A 16443-nucleotide genomic window follows, 5' to 3' on the forward strand; every position below is an offset into this window, starting at 1 on the left:
GACCCACCCCTCTTCGTAATACACTTTATTAAAAATATGTTCGCACTGTAAGGGTTAACACTATACATCCTAACTTGAACTAACACGGAAAAAGCACAAATCCTTCACCATGTCTGTCCTGACCCCGACCACGAGTTCTGCTGGAGCAAAAAAAAATCCATTATTCATCACTAAATCGTGCTTGCCTAAGCAAAACATTTCACATACACATTACATCTAGGATCTAGGATCTATTCTACCATACTCAGTACATAATTATCTCTAAGCGTACGCATTACTTCATCTCCGTTATCAAGACAAGAACCTAACAAACAAAACCTTTCCTAACCGACTATTCTAACATGAAACGACAAAACAAATCTTCTCTTTTACTTACTGCAAGCAGTTCCTGTGTAAGAAGCGGATTATTAGGTCATTTATCTTACAAATACGACACACAATACCAACATTCTAGCGACCATCAGGAGCACATACAAAACTCAGCTTCACTCCTTCACAGTCAGCTCCCAAGTGTGTAACAAGACGCCCTCGAAGGTCCTTCCAGACTTCTAGACAGGAGAGCTCGACATCCTATCGGTAGCCAACCGCGGCACACTGCATCTGCAGTTCCGTTCAAATCTTTGACTTCTGCACCAATGGAAGGTAGTCATAAGTTGGTAGCGACTTGGAATTACAGTGGCAGCATCCATACTTCCGCCACCACATGTAGTAGACGATATACTCAAAACGTCAGACACGCATATTACCATACTCAATAAGCATCGGAAAATTGTCCAACACAACACACAAAATAAATCTGGCAAAGAGTGGGAAGATCGACGAGGTTTGGGATAGGATGTCGTCGAAAAGAATAAACAAATAACAGCAAATATTCCATCCCCCCCCCCCCCTCCCCCCCCCCTGCGGCTTTGAGTATAGCACAGGCAAAACAGCCGATCCTGGCTTGATGTCTGAATCTTGCCAAATAAAATGAAAGAAAAACAACGTTGCGCTTTCACTTACACTGGTTTAAAATAATCGACATCATTTGGATATCACTCGCATCACAATGGCTTATAATGGAACATTTTCTGAACTAAATGTTTCAAATGATAAAGCCATAGACCACTACATTGCCACATCCTTAACTAAAACAGAGATTGGTTACATGGAGACACAAGTGGTGATCGCCTCCCCAGTGGGCCAGAAGGCTACAGTAGTCAGCTACGTCGGGGCTTGCGTTCCGTCCACTCGTCCTGGCAGCGAGCCAATCTGTCGGACGCGACCGGGAAATTGCGCCCGTGGAAGAAAACTCGTCAGCGACTCCAAGACCGCGCTAACTAGAGTCTATTGAGCTCTGCGGCCACAACGACGCCCTTTGAAAAGTCTGATTGGGCTGTCGTTGTCTGACGGATCCAATCAGGGCCGAACTTAGGCTCGCAGTTCGACATCCAAACAAATGGCCACCATTTCAGGTAACAGAAAGTGGTCCCACTGATTAAAAGTAGAGACCGTTTGCATCGTGGCTACAGTTGCTGACAATCTGTTTCTAGTGTGTCACTCTGGGTGACGCTAAGCTTACTGCCCGACAACACTCTCCCACTCTAGGAAAAGTGACCAGAAGTACATGTGCAAGTACCGCCACTGGAGAGTCCGTCATTTTGACTACGATAAGGTACCTAAGTTCTGACGCTCACTAGTGTCTTGTTAGCAATCAACTTTCTGCTTGTAGATGAGAAATGTTTCAGTTAAGGAAAGGCAGTTAATAAAAGATCAGTGGAAGTGAATAAAGGACCAAAGTTTGAGTACAACGCGGTAACGTATCTTACGAACGGAACACGGTACCAATAATTCGAACTGATATGTGTGGTACATAAATGTCTTTCCATATTGTCAAATACTGAGACTGTGTACCAAGAGACCTTTACTTGGACCACGTTGTAATGACAGATATAGATTAATATCAACGTGTTTGATAACGATGTCCAGCAAATTAAACTGAAAGTTGTTTGGTAGCCGCCATTGAATTATTAGAATTTTACGAAGCAGTTGCCTTGTCTCACCGAAGTTTTCGACAAGAGAATATCCTCCTTTCTTTGAACTTAAGACAGCTCGACACTAAGACTCGTTTATAAATCTTGCGAATACGTTGAAATGCCTCTGAGCGCTTTGGGACTTAACATCTGAGGTCATCAGTCCCCTTAGAACATACAACTACTTAAACCTAACTAACGTAAGGACATCACACACATCCATTGCTCAGGCAGGATTCGAACCTGCGACCGTAGCGGTAGCGCGGTTCCAGACTGAACCGCCTAGAACCGCTCGGCCACATCAGCCGGTCACCAATACGTTGAGCGCACCAAAACAAATTATGAGTAACCGTCATCGACATCATCATGATCGCCATCATCCCTATGAAATACAACGTTGGATAAAGGCTATGAAGGCCTATTTCATAATTTTACTCGGTACGTATCCATGTTGCTCCTTGTTTTGTAACGCCGCCTTCCCATAGACACTAGTTCGTCTTTCATGACTTTTCGCATGTAACGGGGTCCTGGAAAGTACCTTCTAAGCCATCAACCACGCATACGCTTTCACCAATTTTATACTCATAATATTTGTTGTCGTATGCTTACGATTCAAAAATGAAAAGATCTATCTTACTCTATAGTTAACTGTAATCTTTAGTCTCGTTAATCAGAGCATGAAAATGTGTACGTTGCAATTGTCTCTTCAGGCCAGTTTAGTTATGTTTTCTCCGTTACCTTCCCAAAAAGTTTTTATTTGATGTATTCAAGTGGTGTAGCAATCCATAAAAGGTGGTTTGAGATTGTTAATGAGTTTCGTAATATACCTGTAGATGAAATTCCTTAGCTCACGTTTTACCATGACTATAATGAACGTCAATATAAAGTTAAGTAACTAATCAAAGTAAATTTTCATTTTTAGTATTCGTTTTGGAGGGTTAAACGTCATCAGGTGAGTTTCTGTCAGTTAATAAGCCACGAATGTCATGTGTGAAGGACTTCTGAATGCTGTGTGTCTGGAAAAAAGCTCTACCTTTCTATGACGCTCAAAGTTTTGCGTAGATCACAGATTCCAGATATGAACAGTAATATAAATTCGAATACTTCCTCTTGTATCAGGCTTATTTTGTTACTTTGCTTATGATACATGTAGTTTGTAAACAATGCAGTTAGCGATGGGGCATTAGAAGGTACGAAGTCGAAAGTAAATATCAAATAATTATATCGCCAACAATGCTAAATTTACATAATATTTACAATTATTGTTATCAAAAAGATTTATGTATGTGTGTGTGTGTGTGTGTGTGTGTGTGTGTGTGTGTGTGTGTGTGTGTGTGTGTGTGTGTGTGACAGAGAGAGAGAGAGAGAGAGAGAGACAGAGACAGAGAGAGAGAGAGTTTCGTTGAACGCATGCCGTCACTGCTGTGTTTAATCTCACCACAGAACGTCTTTAGTAGAAAAAAAAGTAATTAAATGCCTTATCGAACAGAATGAGGGAACACACAACGTCTGTATCATTTTTTATATTTATTCAAGTTAGTGATTTCGACATTTGCTACTGGTTATCGTCAGATCTACATTCAGATACTCTGAATCACAATTTTTAAGGAGGGCAAAAATTCAGTTACAATTCAACTGTAAAGTTAAGTTTTCATAATTCTGGCGCTGTTAACTAGCTATAATTTGCTAATGGTCCTTGTCTAAACTAATTTATGTTTATGACCAATGGAGATTTTAGAAATGTGTATATTATTTAATCTGAAAACGTTTGAGATGTAATCTGACAGCTTTCCTGAACTAAATTTGATGTACATAAAGTTACTGATACTTCCTGCGACATGGAAACAATCTTAACATAAAAAATGAAGGGTCATCCTCTTCGTCTGAATAAAACTGTGATAATTCCTAGGGGATGGATATAATTAAACTTTTCCTATTGAACATGTTATAACACGGAAAATAATTACCGTAGGAGCACAAAACTTAGAAGCTTTAATGTCAGGATATGGGGAAGGGAAACAATGCAGAAGCAATTCAATTGAAACACTGTCAATGCGCTGCTACGGTACATTGCTCCTAAAAAATGGGCTGAATATAGCGCCCATCAATGTCCAGAATAGTCTGAAAGCGCAGGACTGCATTCTGCACAGTTGAACGAAGCATTTCCTTATGTATGCTGGCTACATTTCGTGATATGTTGCGTTTCATTTCAGCACATGTGTGAATGTTCCCCTTCGAGTTGCCCCACAACAAGAAATCACACTGAGTGACATTACGCGATTGTGCCAGTGCAGCATTTGGAAACGGTCGGCTTAAAATTAGAACTTTTTCACATGCGCTTCGTAGAAGCAGGTGAACTTCGCCAGCGACGTGCGATTGAGCCCCACCTTGCATGAACACTGTTGAGTGCAATGCGTGTCTCCCCTGTAGGACGGGTATGACATGCTAACGAAACATGTCGCAGTAACGTTGCCGATCACACCCCACTTATTTGTCCTTGAGCACCAACCAACCCGTTCAAACAAGAATGGGCGAATGATGAACGTAACTGTGAAGCCACAGCATACGGCGAATCGTTCACCATGCAGAGGAATTTCATGCACAGGGACTGGAAGTGTAGATACTTACACTCGGCAGTTCTGTGTGCTCGGCTGACCGCTGGTGGTTCGAATCCTGCCTCGGGCATGGATGTGTGTGATGTCCTTAGGTTAGTTGGGTTTAAGTAGTTCTAAGCTCTAGGGGACTGATGACCTGAGATGTTAAGTCCCATAGTGCTCAGAGCCACTTGACCCTTTTTTTTCTGTGTGCTCACCTCACCCGTCTCAGAAAAATGGGTTTCGTCTATCCATATGATGGTCCAAGGCCAGCCCTCGCCAATTTCACTTGTTGCGAGAGAGAGCGAAATCACACGTCGTTTTGCTTCCTGTGGTGCAAGTTGCTGTACGATAGGAATCTTGTACAGGTATCATCTGAGAATGATTGTGAGCACTTTCCGTTCAGTGGACCACGGGTTGTTGAACTATCGTGATACATCCAGAATGAGATTTTCACTCTGCAGCGGAGTGTTCGCTGATATGAAACTTCCTGGCAGATTAAAACTGTGTGCCCGACCGAGACTCGAACTCGGGACCTTTGCCTTTTTCGGGCAAGTGCTCTACCAACTGAGCTACCGAAGCACGACTCACGCCCGGTACTCACAGCTTAGTTCTGCAAGGTTCGCAGGAGAGCTTCTGTAAAGTTTGGAAGGTGGGAGACGAGGTACTGGCAGAAGTAAAGCTGTGAGTACCGGGCGTGAGTCGTGCTTCGGTAGCTCAGTTGGTAGAGCACTTGCCCGCGAAAGGCAAAGGTCGCGAGTTTGAGTCTCGGTCGGGCACACAGTTTTAATCTGCCAGGAAGTTTCATATCGTGACACAGCTCGCACACTGCCTGCGATCGGGAACAGCGCGCAGCGTTGTCCACCACAACAACAGCGATTTCATCAACAACCTGTGGTCCAACCGGTCGCCGGTCTCTTCCCTGAGTGACACCCAGTTCTCCAGTTGATTCTGACATCATCATTCTCCGCACAGCACGAGGAGTAAGAGGGCCCTTCCGTAATTTTTTCAGCCGGCGATATTCTCAAACAGCAGCTGCAGATTAACTGTTGTTTTCAAAATAGAGCTTCACTGATAATGCCCTCTTCCTTTTGTCCACGCTCATGTTTACACGTCAACAAGTCCACTGTGACTGGTCAGGTTTGTGAGACAATGAATCTAGATGACTGATATCGGCACCTGGTGGCCATAGTTAGAACTGGACGCTGGCACTGTGATGCATAGAAATCGCGCACACTATCCTCTGCACATTAATGCTACAAGTTGGATACTCGTACGGTAATTAGTTTTCGTGTTACATTATGTTCAATAGGGAAAGTTTAATTATAACCATGCGGTAGTTAACTTGTTCTTCTGTTACCTTGTGATGATTTGGCATTGTGATGGGTTCACTCTTCTCTTTCTGTCTGTAGATCGTTGAGTAAAAAATATGGAAACACGGCGAGGTAAGCATTTGTGAACATGAAATGTAAATGTTAGCCCAGGCTGAAGGATAGACATTTGCAACTGAACACGTACAATACCACGAGTCATTCGCGGCCATTACAGTGTTTTGTGTCGTTGTGTTTGTATCGGAGATACACGAATTATAACGTGGGAAAATCGTTGGTGCTCGTACGGTGGGTGCTTCCGTGACTAAGGTAGCCAAAGTGTTTTGTGTTTTGTAAGGATGAGCCAGACAGTACGGGATTTTATCTTATTTTATTAGCTTTCAAAAGGTAACTTTATTTTTCTTGTTACGGCCAAGCCTCGGCCAGCAGAGTCAGCTGCCTGTAAATTTTCTAGGCCCACGGTCTGGCGACAAAAAGTCAGCACCTAGGAAGGCTACCTCGATCACGCACCTCCCCTGTGTGCTGACGAGGTACCGCCACCCCAGGCGTCACTGACAAAGCCACGCTAAGGAAAGTTCCATTGCCGCCCCCGCGGGTTTCTCGGTCCTGACAAGTCAGGGCGGAGGAAGCCACGTGGCCGCCTTGGATGTACCAAGCCACAAGCCAATGGGGCCCTCTTGGACACGCGCCCTGTAGCAGTGGACATTAGAGTGCTGCAACACTCAATGTCTGACCCGTCAGGGCTCGCCTGTTGACGGGGGGACCGCGCCGCTTGTGTCCGGCCCCATACGACTCGGTTCGGTCACGTACTCGCCCCATGTCTGTTGTCCGGATTCCGAAAACGCAGATAACCGAGCATGATCGGTCACCGCTGACGTCTCACCTCGCCTCCCACCAGCGCTCTGTACTGCTCTGTACAAATCCTACGCTTTTCTCTCTCTCTCTCTCTCTCTCTCTCTCTCTCACGTAACTTGTCACAATTTACACTTGTTTGCAACAGAAATAAAATTATAGTTATTGTTGATTAGCAGTAAATCACTGACGCGTTCCGGATTTAATTGGCTGTGGCGATTTGTTAGTAACATGCCGGCCTTTCTAAAGCATCTTTCTCTAGGTGCGCTTGTTGCCGGGATACATAAAATACGTTTTGCAACTGCTACCAGGCCTGGCAGATCTGTTTCATTTCGGCTACACTACTTGAAGATGTCATCATCATCTTCGGGGTGTATAAAAATGTAGAGATCTACTTCATCTGCTGCAGATGATCTGTTGTTCCTCCATTCTTTAAAAAGGTCTCTCTTTCTGGGTATTGATGACACAATACTTGAAGGATCTATGATACTAACTGGACTGTCGATTCTTTTTCGCCTTCTAATTCATCTGTGGCCTCTTTAAATGGTCTCAGAAAATTCGCAATTTTTCCTGCAAGCTAATATCATATCCTTGCAATCTGTAAGCGGAGTCCATTTCCGTCAGCAAAGCAGCAACTTCGTTATACTGAGTGTGTAAGGATTCCAGCATAGCGTACAAGCTGTTCCAGTGTGTGCAGACCTCTTGTTTCAACGGTGATTTCGAAGACGAGCAGAGGTCACTTTTATTAACACATTTTGGAGTATTTATTGTTGATGCGATGTTCAGAACATGATTTAACAAGAAGTTATCTTCATCGAAAGTATGGCTAAGTGTTGTGTTTATACAATGAGCACCACAAGGAATCCTTTCGTGATTTTCCAAAGCCTTTATTACATTGGCACTCTGGTCAGAAAAAAGCAAAACTGTGTAACATGTCCGACGAAATGTCCCAATCAGAAATCCTCTCTTCAATTTATTTCATAATATTTACTTCCGTCTTCTTAACGTCCAGTTCTTGCAACTATATTTCTTTAAATGAGTGGTTCCGGACTGGAAACACAATAATGTGGAGCAGTTTATGCACGATACGTAACCAGTAGACGCACTGTTCTCGTCTACGACCAACAGAAATGTACTCCATACTTGGATTTTTAGACCGTCCCGTTTTTTCAATGTGTAAACATTAGTTTCAATCTTATGTCTTATTGCACTGGCTTCCTCGCGCTGCATGATTACAGAGAAAGCACAACATAAAGACTAGCCCGTACTGGCTGCAGTCTCACACGGATAATGACACGTGTAATGTGTTTGAAATTACATACTACTTATTCTGTCAGGGCTTCTACGCTCGGTAAGTAGAACTAGTGCGGGCAGCCTATCCAGTGAGGGTGTGCTCGCCCCATCTCGTATTTTGTGCTCACTTACTCGGTCATGCAGGACTCCAGTGGACATCTCCCACTTCTCCCGGTGTTGCGGCGCCATGGACTTTGTTTCCACAGCCGGCATGCCGCTCAAACTTGCCCGATTGGCAGAAACCAACTGTTTTTAGCTTCGTGAACTATGTTTCGCCAAACTATATGCCCTGTCTCATCCTCGCCTCCCTAGGCCTGACGATGTGACAATTCATAGCGCAAAAGGGGTCAATAAGAGATGTATTACTTCAACACTCCTAATCATTCCTCCACGCCCACAGCCTTCCCATCCGACCATCCCGCACAGTTTCAAGAGGCATAGTATCGAACATTTACAGGGAAAGAAGAAAAACCTCATCCGCTAAGTCACAAAGCGGACGAAAGTGTGTGTTGATTGATAGTGACTGACGGTCAGTGAAGAGGATTGCAACGGAAAGTAAGCCGACGACAGCTGAAAAAATCTGTGTAGAACTGAATGTCGCACTCGGGAACCCTGCCAGCACCGAAACACGAAAGAACTCCATGAGCAGGGCATTTCAAAGCGTGCTAGCGTAATTGCACCCAGCTAGAAAACATAGTGCCGAAGCAATAAAACCTGTACTCGGATGAGTCTTGTTTCATACTGTTTCTCACTTTTGGCCAAGTTTATTTGCCGAAAGGGAAAGCTGTCGACTATTGTTCCTCATTTGTGATCCAACGTTCCAAGACAGCAAAGCCTCTCTTTACACAGCTCGTGTTATCCAGGGCTATTTCTGTGAGCACGAGGATGAATTTACGCATCTTTGCTGGCCACCCCAGTCACTGCGGTTGCTCAGGTGTAGTCTGCTTTAGAGAGAAGAGTGCGAGATAATTATCCACCTCTACATAGTTACACGAACTTGCCACAGTTTTACGGGAAGAATAACATAAGATGCCTTTGAAAACCATACGTGACCAGTGTTTATATATTTCGAGATGACCGGAAGCTTTTTTGTTTGCCAACGGTCTCCTTGCACCGTATTAGGCGTGATACTGTGTTATGTTTTTTTTTTCAAAAATGGCTCAAATGGCTCTGAGCACTATGGGACTCCTGATGGCATCAGTCCCCTAGAACTTAGAATTACTTAAACGTAACTAACCTAAGGACATCATACACATCCAGGCCCGAGGCAGGGATTCGTACCTCCGATCGTAGCGGTCGCGCGGTTCCAGAGTGTAGCGCCTAGAGCCGTTTGGCCACTACGGCCGGCGTGTTTTTGTCCGCCTTCTGTATATTTGTTGTCAGTGAGTGAATTAAAAATAAGAAATAACTTTTTCTCATTATTCTCATTCATACCTTACAGCAGTTGTGGCCGACCGTTATGGCCGTGCGGTTCTAGGCACTTCAGTCTGGAACCACGTGACCGCTACGGTCGCAGGTTCGAATCCTGCCTCCGGCATGGATGTGTGTGATGTCCTTTGGTTAGTTAGGTTTAATTGGTTCTAAGTTCTAGGGGACTGATGATCACAGATGTTAAGTCCTATAGTGCTCAGAGCCATTATAGGAAATGTGACACGCACTGTTAACAAGCACTTTTTAGCCATTATCAGATACTCTTTACCTAGTAGTAACATGCTTGTTCAAATGGCTCTGAGCATTAAGGGACTTAACGTCTGAGGTCATCAATTCCCTACAACTTACAACTACTTAAACCTAGCTAACCTAAGGACATCACACACGTCCCTGTCCGAGGCTGGATTCGAACATAAGACTGTAGCAGTCGCGCGGTTCCGGACTGAAGCGCCTAGGACCTGGACGGCATCAAGAGGGTTGCGACTGTTGATAGGCATGAACAGAAATAAAACAGTTTTCTGCGATAATGGGTTATCTATTTTGTCACTACGCTCTCATCTTCAGGTAAAGAATTGTTTAGTAACATAGGTAAAGTCAGTCAACAGCACAGATGCATTTCCATAACGGCAGCCCAAGGGCAACGTAGCTTATATTCCGTCTTTTGAGAGGGAGTAGAGTCGTAAAAAGACTGCATGCTCTTACTTGAACATGATGAAGCGACAGTGTAAATATCGTGTAAAGTGGAGGGGACATACAACCAGTAGCAACATGTAAAATATTTACGACACTACTTCATATTAAAAGACGAAAAATAACTTACTCTTGGTTCGCCTATGGGGAAATAAGTCTATGTTCTTCACTAAAACGCTACATAACTAAACAATTCTCCACCTCCACGTCTTGCATAAAATTTGTTCATGCGTCCGAATGATGTATTTAGTACTTTTTGCTGACAATTGTCTTTTCTGATTGGTGGATTATTGTAGATCAACTTCTATCTCGTCTGGGTTTTGAGGTCAGGTTTGTTTTGTATCGTGCTTTGCATATGAAAAATTCCATTGTTTTTATTGAATAAAGAAACAGCGACATATGGAAATCTACAATAGACATCGTGATATTAGACATTTGCAACTAAGTTTCAAGTTTCCGATGATGACAGGAAATTTAAGGTGGCAGCCGGTAATCTGAATAAATAAAGTGATCTAAATGGCGTCTGGCATCCTCTATTATATACCAGCAGCTGGCACCATTTCAATAGCTTCCTTTATGCCTCGTCGTGTTTCGGGTTTTCACAGACCTTCAGTCAGCTGATGCATTAGTATCTTCATAAATACTACGTTCCATCTGACTTACTTTGAACGCGGCGGCTACCTTGTGAAAATAATAATTCCTTAAGCAACTACGTTTACCGGCTTGTACGCTTACGTTTAGTAAGTATTTTTTAAATTTATTTATTTACACATCTAGTTCCGTAGGACCACATTCCGGAGCAAATCTCTAACGTCATGGAACGTGTCAGTACATGAAATGACAACATAAAAGTAGTAACATATAAAATAAAATGTTTACGAACCCAATAAAATCAAGCCATAAGTTTAAGTAAAGGCAGTTAACAAAGCAACAGGACTCGGCTTTATTTTTCAAGGACAGAATAGAAGGAGTGACCAATGAGGAAACTCTTCAATTTCGATTCGAAAGCGATTGGATTACAGCTAAGATTTTTAAATTCTTGTGGTAGCTTATTGAAAATGGATGCAGCAGTACACTGCACCCCTTTTTGCACGAGAGCTAAACAAGTGTGATCCAAATGCAGATTGGATTTCTGCCGAGTATTGACTGAGTAAAAGCTGCTAATTCTTGAAAATAAGTTGGTACTTTTAACAAGAAATTACGGTAGAGAATAAATGTATTGAGAGAGCGATGTCAAAGTACCCAGACTAGTCAACATGGGCCAACAAGAGGTTCGCGAAAGACTAGTGAACAGGGGCGGACAATAGGTTCGCGGACTTAGATCACTTATTGCCTAACCTGCCCGTTTCTGAGCCAGAGATATCATTTTAGAATGGAAGAGTTACCCCATAATATAATACCCTATTTGACCATTTGGCCATACGCCACGTCACAACCATTCTCACCACTGTGAATAACGACCTTTTGCTATGCTTGTTAAAGTAACAGGTGAACCAACTGTGAGCTGCTCACCGTATTCCGTAATGGTCCAACTTCTGGAGCAATATATTTGCGATCAACACAATGAAAGGCCTTAGTCAAATAAAAAAATATGCCTAGTGTTCGGAACCTTTTGTTTAAACCATCCAGTACCTAACAGAGAAAAGGTGATGTAGTATTTTCAGTTGTTAAACGACTTCTGATGCCGAACTGCACATTTGACAGATAATTATGTGATATAAAATGATCAATTATCCGCACATGCAAAGCCTTTTCAGTAACCGTAGCAAACACTGATGGCATAGATACAGGCCTAAAATTTTCTATATTATCCCTTTCTCCCTTTTAATAAAGCGTATTTACTACTGAGAACTTTAATCGTTCAGGAAACTGTGCAATCTGAAAGGAAAAATTATAAACATGGCTAAGTAAAAGGCAAGCATGTGTAGCACATGGTTTTAATTTTATTCCGTGAATTAGCTATTCCATTTGCGTATTACATACTCTTTGCCTTCCTAATAACATTTTTAGGCAACTTAACCTAGATACTTCTGAATTACTTATTTTTCAAAATGGATGTATATCTTATCCACATTCATTCACAAGGTTGTAAGGAAGAAAGTAAAAACAATTTTGAGTATTTATTTTTATCTAGTATTTCCAAAAATGGGCGTCCTTCCAGAAGGACGTCAGGACAATAAGGGAAAATGTTTTTAAAGTATATGATATTGCACAATTAACTTGTTTTGGTTTTTATACTTTCAAATTAACATAAATAAATTTGAATCATGGGCATAAATAGCTATGAAATACAGAAAATAAAGAAAATAACCTATGCACACATTTTATGCATTAGTATGATAAGACAAAAAGCAATAAACATAAAGTGGTTCGTCACATTTTACGCAAATAGTAGTAGTTTTTTTTTGGCAACTTCGACATTTCAGCTGCTTCTTCTTTTTTGTTATCTCGTCCGTTGGTAACTCATCAACCTAATGTTCTCTTCCATCAAGAATTGCCGTGACAATTTGACTACGAAATGTCAGATGATCTACGGGTTCTTCGTTGTGCGTGTAAAGATCCCAGGCATTTTGCTCTGCAATGTCTATAAAATGTGGAATGATCTGGAAATACCACTTTTCCCTTTTACAGATCATCTATATAGGGATACATTTTGGTCAGCTCTATCTATACCTCCCATATGAGTATTGTAGGAGTGTAATAAGTTAGGTTGAGGCACGCTAATCCTTTTCATTTGTTCCCTGGAAAGTCTTGCTACAGAGCGTAGAGATTGCACTCTGTCAAAGTAGGTAGCTACAGTAACAACATTGTTGTCATTCCAACGTACAATGGAAATCCCGGATGCTGAGTGAGAACAAACTTCATATGATCCTCTATTTTCTTTTATCATTTTATCTAAATATGATGGAGCAAAATTCTTAGCTCTGTTTACCCTTATTGTTCCTGTTGCTTTCACGCCCCTCTCTTTTGGGTGACGTAGTGGTTCAACACCGGTAAAGAGGTTATCAAAGTATATTCGATATGGAACATGTGGAAGTAAATGGTCAACATAAGTCATTACCACACCATACCTCATACCTTTAGTTTCATAATCCTTACTACACGGACCAGCATTAGGTATTTCCTCATATTTTGATTCTAACTTGTCCAAAAGCTCCATCAGTGCACATCGTTTTCTGTGAATACAAAAAGACAATATATTACCCTGACGTCCTTCTGCAAGAACGGTAGAAAACATTATTGAATTATAACTGACGAAAGCTTTCAGTCGTAATATGAACCCGTACATGATATAGGTTAATTCTTGAAGATGTTATATGACAAATTTCAGAACTATTGAGGCAATATGAAAGAAAATATACATACACATCTTTGACAAGATCAGTCAGCTCGTCCATGGTAAAATCGGCCCTATTTTCAAGACACAGTTTCTCACGACAGCGCCAAACTGACTGTCGCAGCACTAAACTGACTCCGCCTACTTCATGTGACAATGCGTCACAGTCCGTTGCAGCAATGCGTTATTCACAAAAATAAATAATTTCAACAGTGAATGACGCCGTCTTTCCAGAAGGACGTCAGGGTTATCTGGGTTAAGATACTGTTTACAGTGGGCTATTGTAGTCTGATTGTGATTATTTCTAACATTTTGATACATTTCGCGCTTTGTTCTACGTGATATCCATATCCCACTAGTCGGCCACCGAGGCTGCCATTTACTGCTAGTACCCTGTTTAGAATGTCCTAATGGAAAGCATCTCTCAAAGAGCATGAGACATGTAGTAAGGAAATTATTATACTTGTTATCTATGTTATTAACGAGGTTTAAAAGAACTCTCTATTGCCATTTTATTATCTTTCTACATTGTTTGTAATTATTGTGACATTTGTTTGAGTACAAAAGCCTTTTAGTTTTGAAATTTGTTAATCATGGTCTGAAAGGCCATTCACCTTTTTACTAACAGAATGTCTATCTAGTAATGAAGAATGAATGAAAATATTGTCTATGGCTGTGGTATTGTTGCCTTGCACTCTAGTTGGAATAAAATACAGCCTGCATCTGATTCTATATGTGTAGGAGATCTACCAACATCCTATTCTTGAAAAATCTGATACGGAATTAATATTGAAGTCTCCGCATATAATTAATTTCTGGTACTTCCGATAAAGTGAACCAAGAACCCTCTCTAGTTTGAGCAGAAATGCTTTGACGGCAGAGTTAGGGAACTATAAACAACAACAATCTAGGTGCACTGAAACTGTAGCTCTCTGTCCGCATTTATATGCGTAACACATTCACTTTCAGCTTCACAGAGGCAGCTCAGCGTTCACATGTGGCCAATGTAATTGTTTAATACAGAAAGTACATCTAAAATCGATTTACAGTTTTCTCTTACTCGTAAATTCAAAAACTAATACCGAATTCAGTTCTGTTTATGGACTTATTATTGCTAACTTTTAAGCTTTATATCGGTATGGTAGCGCCAGCATATGGTGAAAGTATATGCTCCAAAACGCCGAACAAAGAAAAGGCATTTTACGGGCCTCAAACCTCGGGGTCTATTGGTGACCGAAAGGCAGGGCAAAGTATTTTGGATAGCCCTTGGTCCAGGGACCATTAGTATATCAAACAGAAGGATAGTAGCTGTTCTACAGTACAGGATAAGACTTTGAATATTATACACTTCCTCCAGCTTGGGCAAATGGAGAAAATCAGTTGGTTCTTTGTGTGTTACATGTGATCTAGAGTGTGCCTTACGGGGCTTGTGGAGGCATTACTTAGTTCACGGGTAGTTCCTGCGAAAACCAGAACAAAATAGCTTTAGGGCACCAACACCGAACCGCAGATTCCAAGATGGGTGCTCACAGAAAATTGCTGAAATTAATAAGGTATTTTACTAAGATACCGATATGGGAAGACCTTGAAAATTTCCTTGATATCTTTATCCGTTTCCAATATCAGAGGTTCTAAGTTACTCTACTTGTAGAAGGAAAATCCCCTCTTAATGTCAAGTGTGAGATGAAAACGTAGTTTATGATGTGACGTAGTACGGAGATAGGAGTATGTGCTCTAAACAGCCTTAGTTATCATCAGAAGGATTCTGGGAACCACGCATTGTAATACTGAACCACATTCAAAATTTTTGTGCATGCGAAATCTGGTCTGAGATGTTAAATTAATTTTGTGTTATTTTAATTAGTAATCTATCAATATTTTACTGACTGTAAATTCCTTTTCATATGAGTGATGTGCACTGTTGTAGCAGGGACAAGAAGGGAACCAGTGGAGACAGGCCCCTACTGGGGCTGTTTTTGTTTCGAAAGACTGTGACTGAAAAGTGGAGTTTCAGTTGTTTCATTCTACCTTCATCAGCACCTTAACATATTTTTCAAAAATTTCCGCATGCGAATATACCCGCGGTCATTTATGCTGTCAGATAAGAAGACAATGACAATGGGAAAGAGACGGAAAAGTAGTAAAGACTGGAAGGCAGCAGAAAACTGCTGTGATATAGAAAGAGCGATGGGGACAATGGTAATATGAGAGAAAGAGAAGGACATAGTGAAACACTACTGACAGTTCAGTGCTAGGAAAAAGTGAGGGAGACAGTACCAGTGGGAGAGGAATAAAAAGGAGAAAGTGGTGGGGAGTGAAAGACAGTGATAATGAGAGGGAGAGTCTGTGATAATATGAGGGAGAGCGAGATGGTAACACTGAGAATAGACAATAGCAAATGAATGTACTGAATGAGATAGCAGCAGTAACAGACAGAGAGACAGTGACAGTGAGTGGAAACTGTTGTAGTTGGAAAGAACGAAGAGGAATGTGGATGGGAAAACAGGAGAGCACGTGACAGAGAGACACAAAGACACAAAGAGATAATGTCTGTGAGTTGGTCTGAGTGAAAGAGTGAAAATGGGTAAATGGGAGTGGATGAGGATGAGCGACTTACATAGATGGACTAGAGTGTGTGAGCGAGCTACAATAACGAGAGCTTCTGTGAGGGAAATGAGAGTTGCATGTTAAAAAGAGCGATAATACGTTCACATGTCGACATTTTTGGGAAAGTTTGTAAAGGTGCTGAGGAGGTTCTGGAAGGGAGATGAGAGTTTCATGTTGAAAAGAGCGCGAATATGTCTGAATGCCGAAAGTCTTGGGAAGGTTTGTGAAGGTGTTTTGGAAGATAGACTGAGGCAGCTGGTGCCCCGCTTATGGTAAGCTTTTAAGCAGGACCATAC

At 41.8% G+C, this 16443-nt stretch overlaps 1 non-coding gene across 1 annotated transcript; it reads right to left on the minus strand.

Annotated features, from left to right (window-relative positions):
• Nucleotides 1-5114: 5114 nt before the first annotated feature.
• Nucleotides 5115-5189, minus strand: Trnaf-aaa (transfer RNA phenylalanine (anticodon AAA)). The gene has a single exon. It is a non-coding gene; the product is annotated as a tRNA-Phe (tRNA).
• Nucleotides 5190-16443: the final 11254 nt, after the last annotated feature.

This window comes from Schistocerca gregaria, chromosome 2 (genome assembly GCF_023897955.1).
Source record: "Schistocerca gregaria isolate iqSchGreg1 chromosome 2, iqSchGreg1.2, whole genome shotgun sequence".
Taxonomy (NCBI): domain Eukaryota; kingdom Metazoa; phylum Arthropoda; class Insecta; order Orthoptera; family Acrididae; genus Schistocerca; species Schistocerca gregaria.